We start from the raw sequence: 20,843 nt of genomic DNA on the forward strand, positions 1-20,843 counted from the left end.
GGAGTGGGCAGGGATAGGAGCTCGGGATGGATGGCGCCGCGGGATGGGTATGTCAAGGTCAATGTCGATGCCGGTGTTAAGGAGGGAGAGGGAGTGAGCTTGGGGGTGGTGTGTAGGGACGGAAATGGCCGGGTCTTGTGGGGTATTTCTTGTGTGCAGGTACAAACGTGGGACGTGCCGGTTGCGGATGCGGTTCTAGAAGGGGTCAAGGAAGCTTCAAGAAAAGGCCACTCGCGAATTATTGTGGAAAGTGACTGCTTACCGGTGATCGAGGCTCTGAAACGGAAGTCGAAAGGAAGGAGTTTGCTAGCTTTAGTGTTGGACGATATTTTACATGCGTGTATTTCTTCTGTTTCAGTTATTTGGTCTTATACGGGTCGTGTAAACAATAGCGTAGCTCATGCTTTAGCTCATGTTTGTCCTAGAGTCGTTGGGAGAGTCATGTGGTCGGATGTTCTACCACCGATCGCGAACAATGCTGTTTCTTTTGATTTATCGTTATTATAGTAAAGCCTACGGGTTTTCACCTAAAAAAAAAAAAATTGCATAGTGCTAGTCTTTTAGTTGGGGTGGAAGTTTACTTGTAATGTTCTTGGTATCATATACTCCGTAATTTCTTACTGGTAGTCTTTTAGTTGTGGTGGAAGATTAGTTGGGAGTTTATGGTATGATATATTTAAATCGGTTAAACAAATACTTTATTCAAGTAATTTACTATGCTCGAGAACTATCCATTGACCAAGACTTGAAAAAATTTGTTCTCAGCAAAGCTAGAAACCACGCACGTTGTTGCACTTTAATCAACGCAAACTTATACAGTACTTTATTTAATCAAGGTTTACCTTTTACATAATTGAATGACAAATAAACGCTTACCTTTTCTAAGAACACAAATTCTCATTATAGACGGATACTATCCGTCTATACGTATAGACGGATACCAATTCCTCTCACAAATGACCCAAATAAAGGAGAGAGGGAAGCACATGGGGGTGCCCCCACCTTGTCCCCCCTTATCCGTTTTGTGAGTGACATTACCCGTCACTTGCTCCGACCCGTCTTCACCAAAACTAACTCGACAAACTATATATACATTGGCTAACAAATGACATACAAACTATAGGGTAATAAAAAAATACATTATTAACAAAAAAGTAGCTACACAATTAATTTCAATCCAACATTATGGATTTTAATGTTGGCGAATAATTAAGACTAACATATAAGATGGGTACGTAAAAAAGTTCCAATTCCGTGTAAAACCTCTCGTATTTATACTTATACTCTCTATATTCCGGTGATATGTTTACACTTTATTTAACCACTCTTACCAGACTAATTTAGAATTCCATCACCATCTTAATTATGAAGAAAAATCAACCCATTATGGCTGCATTTTTTGATGTATAATCTATAAGTAGCACAGGAATTCCTAATAAGTGATCGTGGACTCACGGATTCCCTCAACCTCTCCAAGCGCTAGCAAGATGAGTTTAAGCACTACGAATAACTAATATTTTACAAGGCAAAATGTATTATGAAAATAAATTTTAACAACCAATATATTTTATGAAAATACTTATATATTTTAACAATTAATTACAACCAATATATTTTATGAAAATACTTATATATTTTAACAATCAAAATTAATTAAGGCAAGAGTAACACACATACCCATTAATCTTTCACAAATCAATCAATCAATATATCTATCTATATTAATAAAGGAAGCTTTTTTCGAGCTATATTAGAGTCTCCAACCTTCGCCAAACACCTCAATAAATAAAATAAATATAGATAATGCTAAATAATTGCAACTATCAAATCAATTAATAATAATAAAAACAAAAATATATCACCCGTTTATCACAAACTACAAGTGTACACATACTCAAACTCTATTATTATTTCTTAATTGCACACATAATCAAACTCTATTATTAGTTAGTGTATATATAAACCATGAGATCAATAATCTTTCTATTAACCTTTGAATGTTCCTTAATTGCACACATAATCAAACTCTATTATTAGTTAGTGTATATATAAACCATGAGATCAATAATCTTTCTATTAACCTTTGAATGTTCCCTCCCCAAAAATTGAGTACGACTCTAATATTTGATTTAATGCATCGTGTTAATATTTGTCATAGTGAATATATATTTTTTACGCAATGAGATCTAATTATGTACCTTTTTATGATTTTTCAGGAAATAGTGAAGAAAAATGAACATCGGTATTGAATCAATGCCACATCAACAATAATATCAGTAGTTTTTACTCCGTATTACCATGTCAATGTTATTAACGGTAAGTCGGTGAATCGGTGATTATATCCTCTTCTTAAGAAAATCCTTACAATTATATGGATTGTATATTAAAGTCTAACTAATACGCATAGGTTTTTTAGACGATTTGATCAGATGTTTTGGTGTTTAATTTAAATGTATATGTCTCTTATTGTTGAATTGGAATTGTTTAATTAACTTTTTTTTTAGAATTTTTTTTTGAGATAGGTGATATTCTTACTATAATCTCTTAGATTATGATGACGAGTTTTGTCGATCGTAGCAAGATGATACGCCCTATAAGTACAATAGGGCCCCGATATTTTATAAAAGTAAATAAATAAGATCTAAAGCTTGACAATATTTTATGGTGCACAAGTCTATGGAGTGTACAAATTAACGATGCAATTTTTCTAATACAAATCTTCTACATCCGTATATGATAATGGCTGAAGTGGAGTGCATCGTATCATCTTAGTATTGTTCAGCGATCCACATTATGCACTTGCAATTATATGCTCCCTTCGTCACAATTATTTATTTCGCCTTTGATTAAATAATTGGGAAGAAGGGAGTATATGTCGTGGACAAGTGATTATTGAAAGTTTTGCATACATCGCATAAAGAAAAAGAGGTTGACCATTGTATATAAACAATGCAGGGAGAGATCAGATGGAGTAGTTGGTTTCCCATTCTAACTCCATATGTAATACGTAAATGTAATATTTTGTAGATTGGTTATGATAATGGATATAGTTTTATTCATAATTACCCGTAATTTAATAACCTTATGCATAAACAATTCCTAGACAAATTGCCGGTTAGTAGATGGGTAATTGTACGTCATTGTTGGTGTGAAAAAACTATTGTAAACCGATTTTTATATCACAAAAACTCCGGAGAGACGGTTTCGCAATAGTGTTATAGAGAGACCTTTCACATGATGGGGTGAGGGATCCACTGAATTTCTTTTTTCCCTATTATGTCTCACACTAAATTAGTGGGGGACGGTATCTCATGAGACCTACTATACTTTTAATGTTGGAAGAATCAATATCTCTCGAAAGTATTATGCGAAAGTTATATGTGTTTTCCTTTTTATCCAATTGATTATTCATTATATGACGGCTCTCATTTTTAATGAGAGTCAAACAAAGTAGAAGCTAATCGAGAAATTATTTAGTATACCATATCATCGTATTCCTCAATTAATAAGAAAATTGGATGACGATATTTCACGATTAACAAATTAAAGATAATCTAAGTAAAAATTAAAAGGTACATTCTCATTGATTAGCGTACACGATAATACCGTATTTAGAGTTTTTCTTGATGTAATTACTCCCTTACTTCATACTAATTAAGATTTGTTTATATAAACTAAAACTATATTGTACGGAGTGCTTCACATAAACCAAAACTCACTATATACGGAGTATTGTCTTATGAATATATTATTCAAGATTAATTTTAGAAATTTAGTATTTGCTTGGTTAGATTTTGGTTGTTCAATCTCATACGGCCTACGCAATCATCACATATCGTTCATAAAAATTACAAATACAATAAATATATAATGTAGGAGTGACGTTACTAGTGTTGTTTGAATAACCTGATTTCAAACGATCCGAAGAAAAACGATCCGAAAATTACAAACGCTTAGATAATCCTTCAACTCTCATCTCATAAGAAAAACGATCCGAAAATTATACGGAGTAGGAGATATATTTTCTTGGGAATGATCTATTTGAAATAGTGCTTTTCTGAAGGATTATCTAAGCGTACTAGAATTACAATCCGAAAGCTACGTATAGCACGACGCCACGACATGTACCTACTTGACCATATTTTTCCCAGTTTAATTTCAGCCTTCTTTCGTTCATTTTAGTTTTACTCGACTCCGTTTACTTCAGTTTCATCCTGCTCAATTTAGCTCAACTCCATTAAATTTAACTCAACTCAATTATAGTTATACTCTATATCTTTACTATCATTATAAGCACCATCGTCATTACTCATTAGTCATTATCATTATTTTATGCTCGATACAGTTCAATTCAATTAAATTCAGCTTCGTTTAGTTCATCTACATTTAATAATTTAGTTTAGTTTAAGTTAATTAGTTTTGTTTACTACCGCCATAAAAAATGGCGTGAATACTAAAATTGTCCCATTTCCACATCAGAAATTACTTAGTGGCCCGTGCATCGCACGGGCATTAAATCTAGTATATAACTAAAGGAGGCTTTTTTTTTTCTAATAATACTATTAGCATTAGAATTAGAAGATAATTAATTATTTACAATTTTTCTATTATAATTAGGGATATAACTTTCCTAGAATTAATTAATTATTTTACAATTTTATTATAAGAAACATGAAATAAATTAATTATCTACAATTTATTAATATTAAAAAATTATTCATTAGTATTTGTTCACTTTTTATTAAATTAGAAGGCCAAAAAACCTTTGATATATTTATAATATCCAATTTTATAACAACTTTCGATTAAAAAAATGAGGTATTATGAGGCTAAAAGACCCTAGGCCGAACTGGGCTATGACAAATGTGCATGCATAATACGTACTACATGGAATTTACTCATGTAAAGAGTAAAATGAACGCTGAAATATGCCCTTACGTCTTTTGTTATTGCTAATGTCATATTTAATTATACATAATACGAAATTTATTTTTCAAATATCATATGTATTTCTCCTACTAATTTTAAAGTTATTTCCCTCACAATAAACTTCAACTTCTATTGATAATTTTTTATTATATTATTTACATTCATTTGTCATTATATAAAAGTATATTAATCAAAATTTAAATAAGATATTCACAAATTATTGATGAGTAAAAAGTTTGATATCTATTTTTCAAGGAGTATTAAAAGATAAAGAAAGTTGCTGCTAATTTGCGAATCAAAATATTATATTATGACAAATGAGTAAATGTTTTGAAAAACTTTATTGTGCGATTGTTTTACAATTTAAAGTAAAAATGGTACCACGAGTAATAAAATAGATTTGAATGAGGCTTGAAGGTAAATTAGATACACTTATTATAGAAATATGTATAAGGTTAAGATTCAAATTATTAGATACATTAAAAAAAAGTCATGAAAAACACATAAAAGGGTAAGAGTAGTTTTTCCCTAACATAGTGAAGACCGTTTCTCTCAAGCTTTTCTTCTGACAAATTTACATGCATAAAAAACGGTATTATTCAATTATATGGAGCAAACTAATTATTGTTGATGCTATATTTTTTTTTGTATAAATTGAGCACATCATCAGTATAATTTAAGGAGAGATACAAATTGGGGAAGGGTGAGACATATTTGTCATGCATAATACAATGCTTTAACCACCTTTACGCAAAATATATGAAATAATTTAAACCTAAAAGGCGGTCACGTACTTGCCAACTCTTCTATAGTTCTCTACCGCATTATTCTCATAAAGTTTATGACATTTATTTCATATTAATAAAAAAAATAATTATACAGCTTCGTACAATGTGTGATTTATAACTTTTAGCTAACTTATTTGAACTTGATTAAATTTATATATTTTAAGTGAAGAATATTAATTATAAATATGATAAAGATAAAGTTTGATCTTTAATTTCCTCAGAGATAAAAAAACTCAATTTTTATTTTCTTATAATATACTCCGTACTAATTAAAGGTCATAATGTAAAACAGGAAATTACACCACAATCTACTATTTCAGTATGTCGATGATCAACACTCAAAACATCACATTTGTTATTTAAATAGTGCAAAAACTCTCAAAATGCTAAAAAAAAAATGTTCAATCTGTCGTTATAAAACAAAACCTAAGTTTCTGCATTTTTTTTTGTCATGTTCGACTTAATCTTTACGGGATGTAAAAATGATGAAGTTCAGAATGTAGCTGTTAGGTTTCTGTTAACTAGATGGACTTTTCAAGAGAGAGATGAAAGCTTGGCATTTTAGACCGTTTTATGTGTGAACCGAATGGATTAAGTAGTGGGCTAAAGGTTGTTTCGAGTGGGAATGAGATTCATTGCGACGAGTTGATTGACTAAAGTTTTTCCTTACTAGATCTAGAAAGGGGATAATAATTATAAGATAATAAAATTTGAAGAAAAAAAGACAATAAAAATGAATGGAGGTAGGGGAGGGGACGAGAAAACGACTAGGAAGGGAAAAGGAGAGAGATAAGAGGGAAGATTGCTTCTTATACTTTTCTTTGTTGAAGGAGAAATTAATTGTCTTCGATAAGGGAGACGACGATCTATATTTTTATGGAGGTGAATGTGATTTATGACTTTTTAGATGTAAAACGTGGCAGAAAGGTAGTGATAGTGGTAGTGGATTGAAGGTTGTTTCAAGTAGTAAGAACTAATCACAAGTGGGCGATGTTTTATTTTGCGGGTAAATTAGTGGGGTGGAGGGATGGTGCATTTGTGGAGGGTGATGAGTTTAACGAGGATATTGATAATAAATAAGGTTATTTATCAGCAAAATATCGCTTGCATTAAAACACATAGGTAACATGAATAATAACAAGAAACCTGAAAAGATCATACTGATAAACTTAATCTTGACCCCATCAATCCAAATTAAAGTAAAATCTTAATTCTAACAACATTGTCTAGAGCAAGGGTTAATTTCCATTGGATTGTGGATTTTTTCTAGAAGTAGGGATTTAGTTTTTCACTTGGTTGGATAAATTTGAGAGAAGTTTCAAAGACAAGGATCGATCTTTCAAAGGATGAGGTCAGATTGTTTTAGATCATGTGTGTGAATAGGGAAGAAAAATAGGGGTCTGCGTGAAGGCTTTTGTTTCAAATGAGAAGATGGGGGCAAGACTGTTATTATAGGGGGGTGTCATAAGCAACTCCAGCCATTTAACTACATGTAACATTTAACTACATGTAAATGTTTTTACGTAACTTGCATTTGACCCAATAATGATTAAATTATGGTTGTTATTCTAAAGAAGGAGATTTGTTGTATCATTGAGTTGATTATGCAAAGTAGATATTATTGTTTTCCTTGACCAAGTGAAAAACAAACAAATATTAATGAACAAAATCTAAAAACTCTCAGTCCCAAGTATCATATATATAAACTTTATATTGGTTTTATTTTCCTAAAAAAAACATTGTCGAGAGAAAGGGTTAGTTTCTATTGGATGGTGGATTTTTCTAGAAGTAGGAGTTTAGTTTTTCACTTGATTGGATAAATATGAGATAAGTTTCAGAGACAATGATCGATCTTTTAAGGGATGAGATTGTTTTAGATTATGTGTGTGAATAGAGAAGAAAAATAGGGGTCTGCGTGAAATATTTTGTTTCAAATGAGAAGATGGGGGCCAAGACTATAGCTATAGAGTGTGGGGTCATAACCAGCCCTAGACATGTAGTATTACGTCAGAATTTGGTTCACATTCAAACGTACTTCTATAGTTTGACCGGGAGATATAACATTCTAACTACCTCTAATTGTCTTTACATAATTACAATTTGATCCAGCAATGATTAAATTATGGTTGTTATTCGAAAGAATGAGATTTGTTGCATCATTGAGTTGATTATGCAGAGTAGATATTATTGTTTTCCTTGACCAATTGAAAAACAAACAGGTATTAATGAACAAATTTTGAAAACTATCAGTCCAAGTATCATATATATAAACTTGATATTGGTTTTATTTTCCTAAAATTTTTTTTTTTAATCAAACACTCTTTTATTCTTATGTCAATATTATGTTAACGGGAATTATTTGTTGTTCATGCGGCATATATAAAATCTTAGACATGAAGGATGTACTATATGTCTATATTCCATTTTATTGTGAAAATTATCACATATTATTTTAATATCCGTGCAACACACGGGCAAGAAAACTAGTACTATCCTACAACTAGTTGTATAATAGCTATGTACAAGTGTACAACCGCGTCAAAGTTATCGAGTTCTCACACAAAGTTGTTGAGTTATTTTACAAGTTATTGAGCTATTTTACGAAGTTATTGAGCTTAATAATTATTCTGTTAAGCTCAACAACTTTGTATCATAACTCGATAATTTTGTTAATAGAGCACGGCAACTTTGTAACAAAGCTCGACAACACTGAATAAGTTGTATAAACAACCGGTTGTATAATACATTAACTGTTAATCTCTGTGACATAGCAAAACAACCCAAAATGCAAATTACAGAAGATTAAGCTCCTTCTTGCTTCACAAATCAAAACTATCAAACCAATTACCTTCACAAGTTCCCAAGGTGTAGCTGATTGCGTGACCCTAGCTGCTCAATTGGATAACTTTGTCTTGCAATCCAACCGATTTTTGTGATATGATGTTTCTATTGTTTATTGTATGCTGAAACAATGTTCGAGTCCTTGCCATATCCTTAACTCGATTAATGGGTATATGTTGCTCTTGCCTTAATTAATTTCAATTGTTATAAGTATTTTCATAAAATATATTGGTCAGTAAAATTTATTTTCATAATATATTTTGCCTTATAAAATATACAAGTATTTTCATAAAATATATTGGTTGTTAAAATCTATTTTAATGTTAGAAACATAACGGAAACTAACGGTGTTAGTCTTAAGGTCCTTAACGGGAAAAAATAATCTTTGAGGTCCTTAACGGAAAAAATTTGCAAAGCTCGGGTCCTTGTCTTACCCTTAACTCACAGGAAGAATCCTTTATCTATAAAAGTTGAAGCCAATAAAACTCTCCTATTGGTCCATGATTTTTAAGGATTAAAAAGAAAAAATTTAAGGTAGGACCCCCATGTTCATCCTACACATTTAATTACCCTCTCTCCTATATTTCACTTGATTTGGTTTTTTTTTTCTCCTTTTCAAACGACTGTTTACGATATTTTAATTTTGGTTTTAACTTTTTTTTATAATTACATATTATACATATATATTTTCATAAAATGTTAGGAATACATCTGAATGAAAAAAATTAAAAAAAATTTATAAAATTAATAAAACTACAAATTATTTGTACTGGTTTTCTTATTGATAGGTACCCAAATAACATTCCTATACAAAAAAAAAATGCAAGTCTCGATAAGAATTAAAGCACATTCATATAATTATAATTCATAATGTTAAGAAATATAAAAAATTTAGCAAAATTTGAAAAGATTCATATAATTATAATGTTAAAAAAAATACACATGGTAAAGATTTTAATGATTATAAAAAAGTACCAGCACTAAATTTCTTATCTTAAAAAAAACCACAAGTCTTACAAAGCATTATTATGAGACAAAAACATTTATTTAGTAATCAGGCATCAACAATATCATATTTACAATTTCAATACCGTCATTTGAATTTAACATTTGAATAAAGAAGCAGCTCAATTCATTATATGTGGTTACAATAATAAATAAGAGGTCCGATTAAATTCAATACCGTCTTTATGGACAATTTATATTATTACGATATTGAACACTTAACATATGTTGTTACGACCCGTGCATTTTTTTGCACGGGTATAAAACTAGTAGGATAAGTAAAACTCTTACTTTACGATTGATAATTAATTAATTAGTTAGCGGTTTAATTTCATACTTTATTATAAAGTAGTTTATCAAAGCTAATTCTCTTTTTATTTATACACATAATTTATTCAATAAAAGTAATAGCCAATGAAATCGCTCCAAAGCAATAACCAATGAAATCGCTTTAAAAGTTCCTCTTTTAAGTATATATACTAGATTTAATGCCCGTGCGATGCACGGGCCACTTGTAATATTTGGTTTTATAAACATTTAAGGGTTATTCTACATGGTAACTCTGTGTTTTTTCAAATTCTACATGGTAACCCTACTTTTCAGAGAACACACATGGCAACCCTCAACTCTGTTAATACGCATTGCCGTGACCTTTAACTTTTTTTTCCGTCAATTTTGTCCGTTAAGTATGTGACGTGGCAAATTGAATTTTGAGACTTTCTACAAGGTAACCCTCTGTTTTTTTTAAATCCTACAAAATAACCCTATTCATTTTTTTTACAAGATAAACACTCTTAAAAATACTCCCTTAGTTCATAAATTTATCTTTCTTAGTACATTTTTCACTCGATTACTCCAAAAAACGTCAACTCTTAATATCATCATCTCTTTAAGGTATCATTACCATAAATTTTCAAAAACCGGGTTCAATAATTAATAAAGAAATCCACTATTAAGTCAATGTTTACAAATGAGTCTCCACTCCTTAATTTTACCCAACTTTATTGTGTCAATTTATTGTGTAAATTTGTCGAATAATTGAAGTAAGTTATTATTGTGTTTACAACATTTTAAATTTTGTCGTATTTGATGAGGTCTTGAAAACAAAAGTTTATTAATTAGATAAATCCTATGAATCAAATTTGGGATTGATTATTATAATGCTCGGAATAGAGTACTTCTACTTGGTATTTAGAATATCTTATTTTTTTGATATTGAACAAAGTTCTTATTGGATTTTTCTTTAAAAACTCGGTTAATTAAAGGGTAATGAGGGTGGATATGACAATTTGGGAGTAATCGAGTAATATTGTGAAAATAAGGATTAGGGGATTATATTTTTATGCACATGTGATATGTAGAAAAAGTAGGGTTAACTTGTAGAATTTTTAAAAATATAGGGTTACCTTATAGAAAAGCTCAAAATTCAATTGGCCACGTCATATACTTAACGGATAAAACTGACGGAAAAAAAGTTAAGGGTCACGGCAATTCGTATTAACAGAGTTAAGAGTTACCATGTGTATTCTCTGAAAAGTAGGGTTACCATGTAGAATTTGAAAAAATATAGGGTTATCATGTAGAAAAACCCAACATTTAATAAACCTCATCATGCTATAGGAAACCACCATATCAAATCCTACTCATGAAAAGGTTCAATTCAAATGCTAATTCTATGTTGATTGAACTGTTATCATAATACATTTTTTCGTGAAAAAGGAATATTTTTACTCAAAACTTACGGAGTGTAATACATTGCTCATGAGTCTTAAAATTGCACGTATTACATTATGGGGATTAAGCACCATATAGGAATTATGAAGTACATGAGTTACTTGTATCATATTAATATTGGCATTCACCTATTATTTGTACTTCCTCCGTTCCATTGAGTTCTTTGCGTATTTCGTTTTGAAACATTTTATTTGATTGTTTACGTTTCCTTATACGGATCTTCTTTAATCAACTAATTGACCAAACTACCTCTATTATTACTCCTTTGGAGATTGCAATGACAGTAAAATTATGGGCCATACATGAGGTTATTTTGGTAATCCAACATAATATGGGCAGGGGGAGGGTGTCTAGAAATACCATGGGAGTATATATACATATTTATACTTAGGAATAGGTGTTTGGGTACCAATTGATGAATTGGTTTAGGAACTGGGAACAAAAGTCTTTAATTACAATTCTATCTATAATAATAATTATTAATTAATTAATTATTATATAATAATTTTATCTTAGTCTTTTTGCAGCTCAAGTGAAACACATAAGAAGTTTAGCTGGATGATTAAAAAACGGTTACACAAACTAAATTGATTAAATACACTTATTTATAAATAGATTTTAATTAATGTTTAGTAGTTTGCAAAAGTTGGAGACTCTGTAAACGCTCGAAAAAAGCTTCCTTTATTAATATAGATAGATAGATAGATAGATAGATAGATAGATAGATAGATAGATAGATAGATACTAGATTTAATGCCCGTGCGATGCACGGGCCTATTGTTTGGTACTTTTGTAAGAATGAAAAGACTTGAACAAAGCATATACTCTCATGAAATTTGCGTAAAAAGCAGATACATTTCACTTCATCTTTGCATGTTGCAGTTTGAGTGATCAATTTCGTTACTTTGTGACATAATCTCATTATATGAATAGACCATTTATTATTAAGCGCCTAAATGAACCCGTTTGACATGTCTTTTTCTATGTGAGTAATTCTTGTGTAAGACGGTGTATGCATATTCGAACAGTAAATAAGTAGTGAGCAAGAGTCCTATAAAAAGCAGATAATCTTGTAGCAGTCGAATTGTACGGAGAAAAATATGTGTGATACATGTTCATTAATTCATTAAATTGCCTCATCCGAAAAATAAAATATTTAACAGTTTCACGATAAATTTCATTAGACCGACTTAATTAAGAACTTTCGTATGAATGCTCTTAATCAATTAGCCACAACACAATGGCTTTTGTATTATTAATAAAAGAACTTTCGTATGACTTAACACGTGTGAATGTTTTTCACATTTGATGTAAAACAAACTAAAATATTCATTTTAATCATTTCAATTCACCCCTTTTTCTTTTGGATATGTATAATACCCATCACCCTCACAACTCACCTACGTTGTCCTCCTGCCGAACTACGCATCACCACCCACCAATCCTAATTGAACACCACAACGATCAGATTAACCACCACCAATCGCCTCCCCAAACTCAGATCTTTTTACTTCCTATCATTCCATTTTCAATCGCCAAACATTGAATCCCCATCTTCCATTTATTCTTTTCAGATTCCGATTAATTCCACATCTATTTGCTACCCAAATCATGACTCATCTTTATGATTGATTGAATTTAACTTGTAACTCGTTGTCATTTTTTACCTAATTCTCGTAATGACATGCAAATCCCCAAATCATGACTTTTACTTTAGTTAAAGGTTACAATATGGGTAAGCAATTCTCTTTGCCATCTTATGGCTATTTATTCTCTTGATTTTAATAGATATATTGCTGACCTTATTCTTATTCAGTGCACATTAAAATATACTCACGGCTTCTATGAAGCTTGACACTTCCTCATCAAGCAAGGTTTATATTAATCTAGACTTTCCAGAAGTCAATGAGCTGAAAAGCCTATTAAGGTAAACAACAAAAACACATACAATGTTACCGACTTTATAGCTAGCATAGTTTAACCTTTATTAAGTATTTATTTTCCTTTATAGGGAGAATAAGGAAGAAATATTTGTCAGCATTGTTTCAAGACAAAACGGTAACATTCTCAAGAAAGATATCTCAACAATTATCAATCATTGCAAATTACCATATGAGAAGATATTCTATTTATTAAAATATACATATTCTTATGATGTAAATACTATGTAGGTGTGTTAGAGTGTGTATAGGAGTCATGTGCCATTAAACGTATTTCAGTGTGTCATCAATATCCGTACAGCTTTTACTGAGCTTTTCTTAGGATTCTATTTCATATAGAATCACACGTTTGGTTTTCTTAAGACAGAAGATACTCAAATCTGGAGGGTAAAGTTTGATTGGTTGTACATCTTTTTTTAAAAAAAATTTTCTACTCCCTCCATTTTCCTATTTTCACCCATTTCATTAAAATATACCTCAAATATAATAGAGAAATGGGGTGAAAATAGAAAAATGAAAGGAATATCATTTAGATTTAATTACCAATTTACCATTATCCTCTATCATGTAGATTTAATTACCATTATTTATTAATCTTAAGTTGGAGACTCATTTAACTTTTCCTACGGGCCTACTGTCTTGCTCATTTAGCTTTTCTTAAGGAAAAGCTCACAATAGTTTGTTGCTTGTAAAATTGTACGGAGTAAATAAATATTACTCCATATGTATATTTGCCAATTTTTTAATTTTTTTTTTAAGAAAAAGGGTTAATACCTCCGTAATGTAATAACCGATTTGTAGTACTCAGTTATACTCGTATTAGTTAACTTGGGAAGGCTTAATGTCTTGCTCATTTAGCTCACATGCAAAGTATTCCCTCCGTCCTATTCTTTTACATTCTTTGTAAGAGGCATCTTAATCAAGGGTAAACAAATGATTGCGACGGAGGGAATATATTTAAAACTTCGCCTAATAATTAATTAATGGGAAGTTCTCACTTCATTTTATACGTACACAAACTGAAGAGTCACGGGCGAGAGCACCTAAGAGGGAGAGGGGGTAAATTAGGTGTCTATTTAAAATTTAAGCTTAATGAAAGCTTCTTTAAAAACTCTTAAACACTTTGAACAATGCTTAGATGAAAGGAGAAGTTGATTCTTAGAACTAGAGAGTTAGAAATAATCAACAACGATTCAGCAAGTAGAAGTTACAGTGTACTCAACAGTTGATTCTGTAGATAAAAACGTGAGTAGAGTGTGCAGCGGAAATAAAACGAAATAGACACGACAAACGATGTTTTAAAAACTGGTTCGGTCACTACTCCGCGACTTACGTCCAGCGCTATTTTATTAAACGTCTCAGAAGTAAACTCATACAAACTAAGACCACCCCGAATAATAAAACAACTCCCCAACCTACTCCGGTTGCTAATGCTTAAAAGCTACTCTGCTTCCAAGACTTTTGCTTTGGGCTACTCCGCCGAAAGACTCCTTGCTTAAAGCTACTCCGTAATAAGACTTTTGCTTTGGGCTACTCTGCTGAAAGACTTCATGCTCAAAAGCTACTCCGCTTCGAAGACTTCATGCTTAAGGATAACTCTATCCTAAGACTTGTTTGGTTCTACCCGGTTGTTACAAGACTCCACTTATCTCAATGTTGTTCACTCAATTGAACGAATGAGATAAAGTTTAAGTACAAAACACGGGATCCTTGAACACGACTAAACGACTAGGTGCAATACAATAACTCAATAAAAGACTCAAAAGATAAATAAACAACCTTGCAAAATGATTCAAAGATTTTGAAATGATAAACGGTTTTGCAAAGTTAATTTACTCGATTGAAAGCTTAGGTCTTTTTCAGTTTTAAACTCGTTATTGCACACTTGTAAAAATGAATTAAGCAAGCTATTTATAATGTCCAAGTAGTATACTTTACACATTAAAATATCTTACACTCATAAGCACAAGTGAATAAAATAATGTAAGTAGTTTGTGTAACACCCCCATATACTGAGGAGCCTTAACCAGACTTTCCTTAGCATATAAGGGCATTACCATCTCGGTTGCCCGAGGTAAGTAATCATCAAAGGTCAATAACATAACATTTATAATTATATTACAAGTGTTACAACCAACCAACAAAATAAAGGTACAACTCGTCAGCTACACACTATCCCTATCGGAACTCGTGACGACTCACCTCTGCCAGGACTTCAGCCATCAACCATATCAACACCTGCTAAGACTGACTGCTTACCATAAGGGATCACGGCAGACCCATAAACAAACAAGACAACCACACAAGGTCTGTAACCAAGACAAGACACAACATTAACCGACAACAACCGTTAACACAAAACACAACCAGCCACACACAATCATACCCACACCAATAAATCTCCGTCACCGACTGTCCACTGGACCAGCCCTGCTAGTGGGGGACCGCAGCCGTTCCCACCTAAGCCCCGCTCGTCATACCGAGCGATAACCCTGTCCCATTAATGTGCACATCCCCTCCCGTGCCGGGTTCCACGAAGGGCAAAACTAGGGCGTGAAGCCACTCCCGCAAGTGACTCCACTCAGCCGAGGACGCACCTTGAGAACCAGAGATAATCAATCACAGACAGCTGTAATACAACAACAACCAACGAACTGTATACACCAACCGATTACCGCATATACTCTGCCACACAAACACAACAACAACACAACAACCACGACACAACAACCGACACACTAGACCACCCACAGAAACTGAGTAGGCGAACCTACCTTTAAGCGACTCCAACGATTCCATGCCCATACACGCAAAAACCAGCAATCAAGCAACACCTATATACACAATTCAAACATCTATCACTACTAAGATAACCCTAACTGCAATGACAAAGATACGGATGATGATGACGACATACCTACATAAGGAAATCAGGCAAATGACCGCTACCCGACTCAAGCTATGCACTCCTAAGGCACAAGGACCTTCAAAGGCTCCCATGGAAGGTAGGAAGGAGGCGACCTAAAGATCTGAAGAAATGAGGCGGAAATAATTTGCGGGTTTAACAAAACATGATTATAAACCCTCGCTGAAAAGACGCTACTCGATCGAGTGACCCACTTACTCGATCGAGTGGCCCCTACTCGATCGAGTATCCAAGATACTCGATCGAGTAGCCTCTACTCTATCGAGTACCACCCATAACTCAAAACACAGGATAACTTTGGTACGCACTTCTAAGGACTATTACTGTTCCCAAGGTCGGTCAACGCTGGTCAACGAGTCTCTAAAAGGGCGGGTATTACAGTCTTCCCCCCTTAAAAGAACTCCGTCCCCGAAGTTCAACTCACCTATCCCAATGCACAAGATATGGAAACAAAACGACATCACTACTCTTCCGACATTGGTCACTACTCTTCCGACATAGGTCACTACTCCCCGGAAATACTATCCTCCATGTCATCATCATCAACTGTCTAACACACTGTATAGATCAACTCATGCAACCTACCCCTTGAAGTACCAACCTCACAACATGGACCAACACAACCAACGACTACACTGCTGCTCACAACACTTAGCCACGCACTACGAGATTACACGTTCACTAGTAACAACCATCAACACGAAACATGTCACATTAACAAAACTATGTTACCCAACGATACGATTCTATTCCCAACACATTACATCATAACTATCTTTCTATGACCGTCTCTTCATAACACATTATTTAACCTTTACTTCAACATACAAATTACTCAACGAACAAGTGAAAACAATTATAGTTTCGTACAAGAAATGTAACCGAAATAATAGAAAACATTATAAACAAACAACAAAATGATTGTAATATCGGCCTTTTTATTTTGCGACATTACTCTTCCCCTCTAAAAGGAACTTCGTCCACAAAGTTCACCACGAATTACTACACATATTTCTTAGAACTTACCTTTTGACATGTACCCAACACATATGATTCGTTAGTGACATTACTCATTACTCATACAACCATTAAGTCATAAAAGTATATGCCACTTTATTCGAATAATTAGTCATAAACACGAATGTATGAGTGTATCAAATGTGTATGGGAAATATGCTAACTCCGTGAAATATAACGAGACTTTCCAATAGAATGAGTTATTGAAAATATATAAAAGAAGGCAACAAAAGGAACTATTACTTTCACTATTCGTCGCTAATTGCACTCACATTCCAAGCACGACTTCCAACAAATCGAATTAACGGTTCAAACATATTACCAACCATCAATAACTATGTTAGACACCAAAACATGCAATGATATTAACATTAAAACGATTTTAAATAACGAAATGTTCATGTAACAGTGCTACTCGATCGAGTATATATGGTACTCGATCGAGTGCCCTCTACTCGATTGAGTGTCTTGGCTACTCGATCGAGTAGCCTGAGATCAGAATACTCCATCCTTGTCACACCTGCAGCTACTCGACCGAGTAAGGGGCACTCTGTCGAGTGGCCACAGTTCAAAACTTTCGAAACCTTCCTGTTATCACACACAATATATATAGAAAATGTCACATAAGCGCGAGTCGGGATGACAACCCGACCCCCAAAATCCTGCAGACAAGTTCAAACTAAGCAAATTCGGCCTTATGGCCATCCATACAAACCAAGTATAACAGTACTAACTAAAAACGACTACTACCATCCAACACAACCAAACCACAGACAAAGAGAAAGAAAGGAGTATCACTCCTGCTGCTGCTGCTCATCCATCATCTCATCTCCACCACCATCCCCTCCCGAGGTGCCTGCTCCTGATGACCCAAGACCCGCATTGACCCCTGCCCCAGCTCCAGGACTCTCATACCATGGGGTCAAACCACCAAAAGCAAAGGACTGTGGTGTCCCCCATGCTGTCTGGTCCACCCCGTAAGAGTGGAAAACCCCACTGTAGTCCCCAACTCCGCTCCACCACACTGGGTGTGGTCCCTCGGTCCCAATACCCTGGGCATATGCCATCTCATGCATGTTCCTGAGCATCAAGGTAGAGGACACTCTCTCCGCTAAGTAGCTTGAACGCGTCTCTGGGGTATCGAGGTAGGGGTAACAAGGAAAAGGATACTGAGGCGGCGCTGCTGGCTGTGGCTGGGTCTCAGCCGTCCTCTCCCTCACACGACGTGGTCCTCTCCCTAGCCTGGGTCTATCCTCCGCTGCTCTCACGTTCTCCCCCTTCCTCGGCTCGGGCATCACCTGAAGAATCGTATCATCAATGAGGTACGTCTGTCGCGGCCGGAGTACATCATCTTCCTCCTCCTCATCGGAGTCCACAGCAACTACAACTGGGTCTAACAGCTCTATCAGTGGGAGGTGATTAGGAGCCGGTATCCTCATCCAGCTCATACCCCACACCCTCCAGGCTAGGCTACCATCCTCTATGGTTCTCAACCATTTCAGATCGAGGTAGTAGTCTCTGTCCATGGTGGGCACCGGTGTGGCTAGGGGAACGTACTCAGAAGAAGCCTCAAAGGAGGCTAGCTTTTCAGCTAACCGGGTGGCGAAAGCACCACAACTCAAGTACCGAGTAGTAGAAGTAGCCATTAAAGCAAGGCTAGCACAGACCATAGCAGGAGCATTGATGACCACCTTCTCAGTCCGCTCCGGGTTAAGATAAGACATCAAAAGCAAGAACTCGTGATTGTTCAGCTTACTCATATCCGACCTCTCATAAAGGAGGTTAGATATAGAACGAAGAAAGACCCTCAAAGTGACATGTTGGACATCGTTAATCAGCATGTTGCTGGCGGTGGGAGCTGACTTCCCAGAAAGACAAGGCATAAGGCGGAAAACCCCGCACTCAGCTGGAATCTCGCTGATGGAATCCTTGGGAGGCTTAGCCAAACCAAGGTGAGAAGCAAAGAGGCCCATGGTCAACACAAAACTCTTGTTCATAAGACGGAACTCAACAGACTGTTCAGCTGGCTCGTATTTAAACGAGCTCATGAACTCCAAAGTCAGAAAAGGATAGGAATGCTTCCTCAAACGATACAGCCCCGTGAACCCCATCCGTCTCAATCCCCAGGTCATCAAAAAGTGTGGTGTCCACACAACGGGTGGGTCTCATCTTCGGTTTCTGTAACGCTACAAACCTCTCCCTCTGTTTGAAGTCCACAAAGACTACCCTCCCCAATTTCAGGCTGAGAAGCCCTCCCCCTCTTACTTTGACGGGTCCCCAGGTTTAGTTTCGGCATCTGTTTCAGCATACAATTTAAACATACTTACATAGGTACTCAAAACATGTAATCTTCACAAATTGAACATTGAATAATCATCTATCTACACACTTTCACCAACCAATTCCCAATTTTGATATATATAAATTCAGTTTATTGCATTCCAGATGATCCTTATAGCTGTGAAAATTTTAGCATGGATAAACATGATTTCCTCGACTACTACAACTGTCAAGACATGACTCAAATACTACTCCATGTATACTTGAAAACATGTGAAACATTCATGTATGCTCATAGAAGGGCAACTAAGTACACACCATCACCGACATTCAACATTATGAGCAACTTCTCAATTAATTAGTACAATCTCTACAGCTGTAACAATTTTGACACATTTAGCAAGAATTAACATCACCACTACTATATTAAAGATTTAACTCTTACATATATATTCATATTCAACACAAAATCCCAATTATAGAAAACGAATTCCAATTTGGGGTACTTTTAAGACGGAGTTTTAAGGCAAATTTTAAGGTGAAAATCACAAAATTCAACTTCCAACATGATATATGCAACATATACTACTCAATTTCATCACCCAACATGTAGAAAACACCCAAAAATCAATTTTATTTCACAAACCCTAGAAAATTCGTCCTCAAATTTGCAATTTCTATTCTATTTTTAGCACAATAATCATCAACAATCATGAAAGGGAAGCATGTGGATCATATTACAACAATTACAAGCAACTTTTCGTCCATATAAATCGAAATTTCAGATTATTCTACCATTCCAATAGATTATAAGTGATGGAAATATGAAAATAGGAAGGAAGTTCATACCTTTATCAAATAGGAAGTGAGAGAACGAATCAAAGCAAAGAAAACTACCCAAATTAATCACCACAAACACAAGTTATAAGATTTTTTGGTTTAGGAGGTTAGGTTTCGAAATAGGAAGAAAGAATGAGAGGAATGAGGAAAAACAAGGGTTTTATGAAACCTGTGAAAGCCCCTGTACTGTAGCCTACTCGATCGAGGGCCTGGGGTACTCGATCGAGTGCCCTATACTCGATCGAGTAGGTGCTATTTCATCGAGTATCCGCAGAAAATTCCTACATCTCGACGTCATAGCTTCCTAACTAGATCGAGTGAGGTCTACTCGGTCTAGTAAGCACTCGCACTCGGTCAATTAAGGTTGAGTACACGGTCAGAATTACAAGGTTAACTGAAGGTTCCTGCAAAACAATATCACGTGTCGATTCCAAACCAAGTTCGGAAGTCGTCACTGGTTATCGTATTCACTCATATATTACCATTACTACTCAAATATATCATACAGTCTCATCAGATAAGATTCATATCACATTACGCTAC

The sequence above is a fragment of the Silene latifolia genome, chromosome Y (assembly GCF_048544455.1).
Source record: "Silene latifolia isolate original U9 population chromosome Y, ASM4854445v1, whole genome shotgun sequence".
NCBI classification, from domain to species: domain Eukaryota; kingdom Viridiplantae; phylum Streptophyta; class Magnoliopsida; order Caryophyllales; family Caryophyllaceae; genus Silene; species Silene latifolia.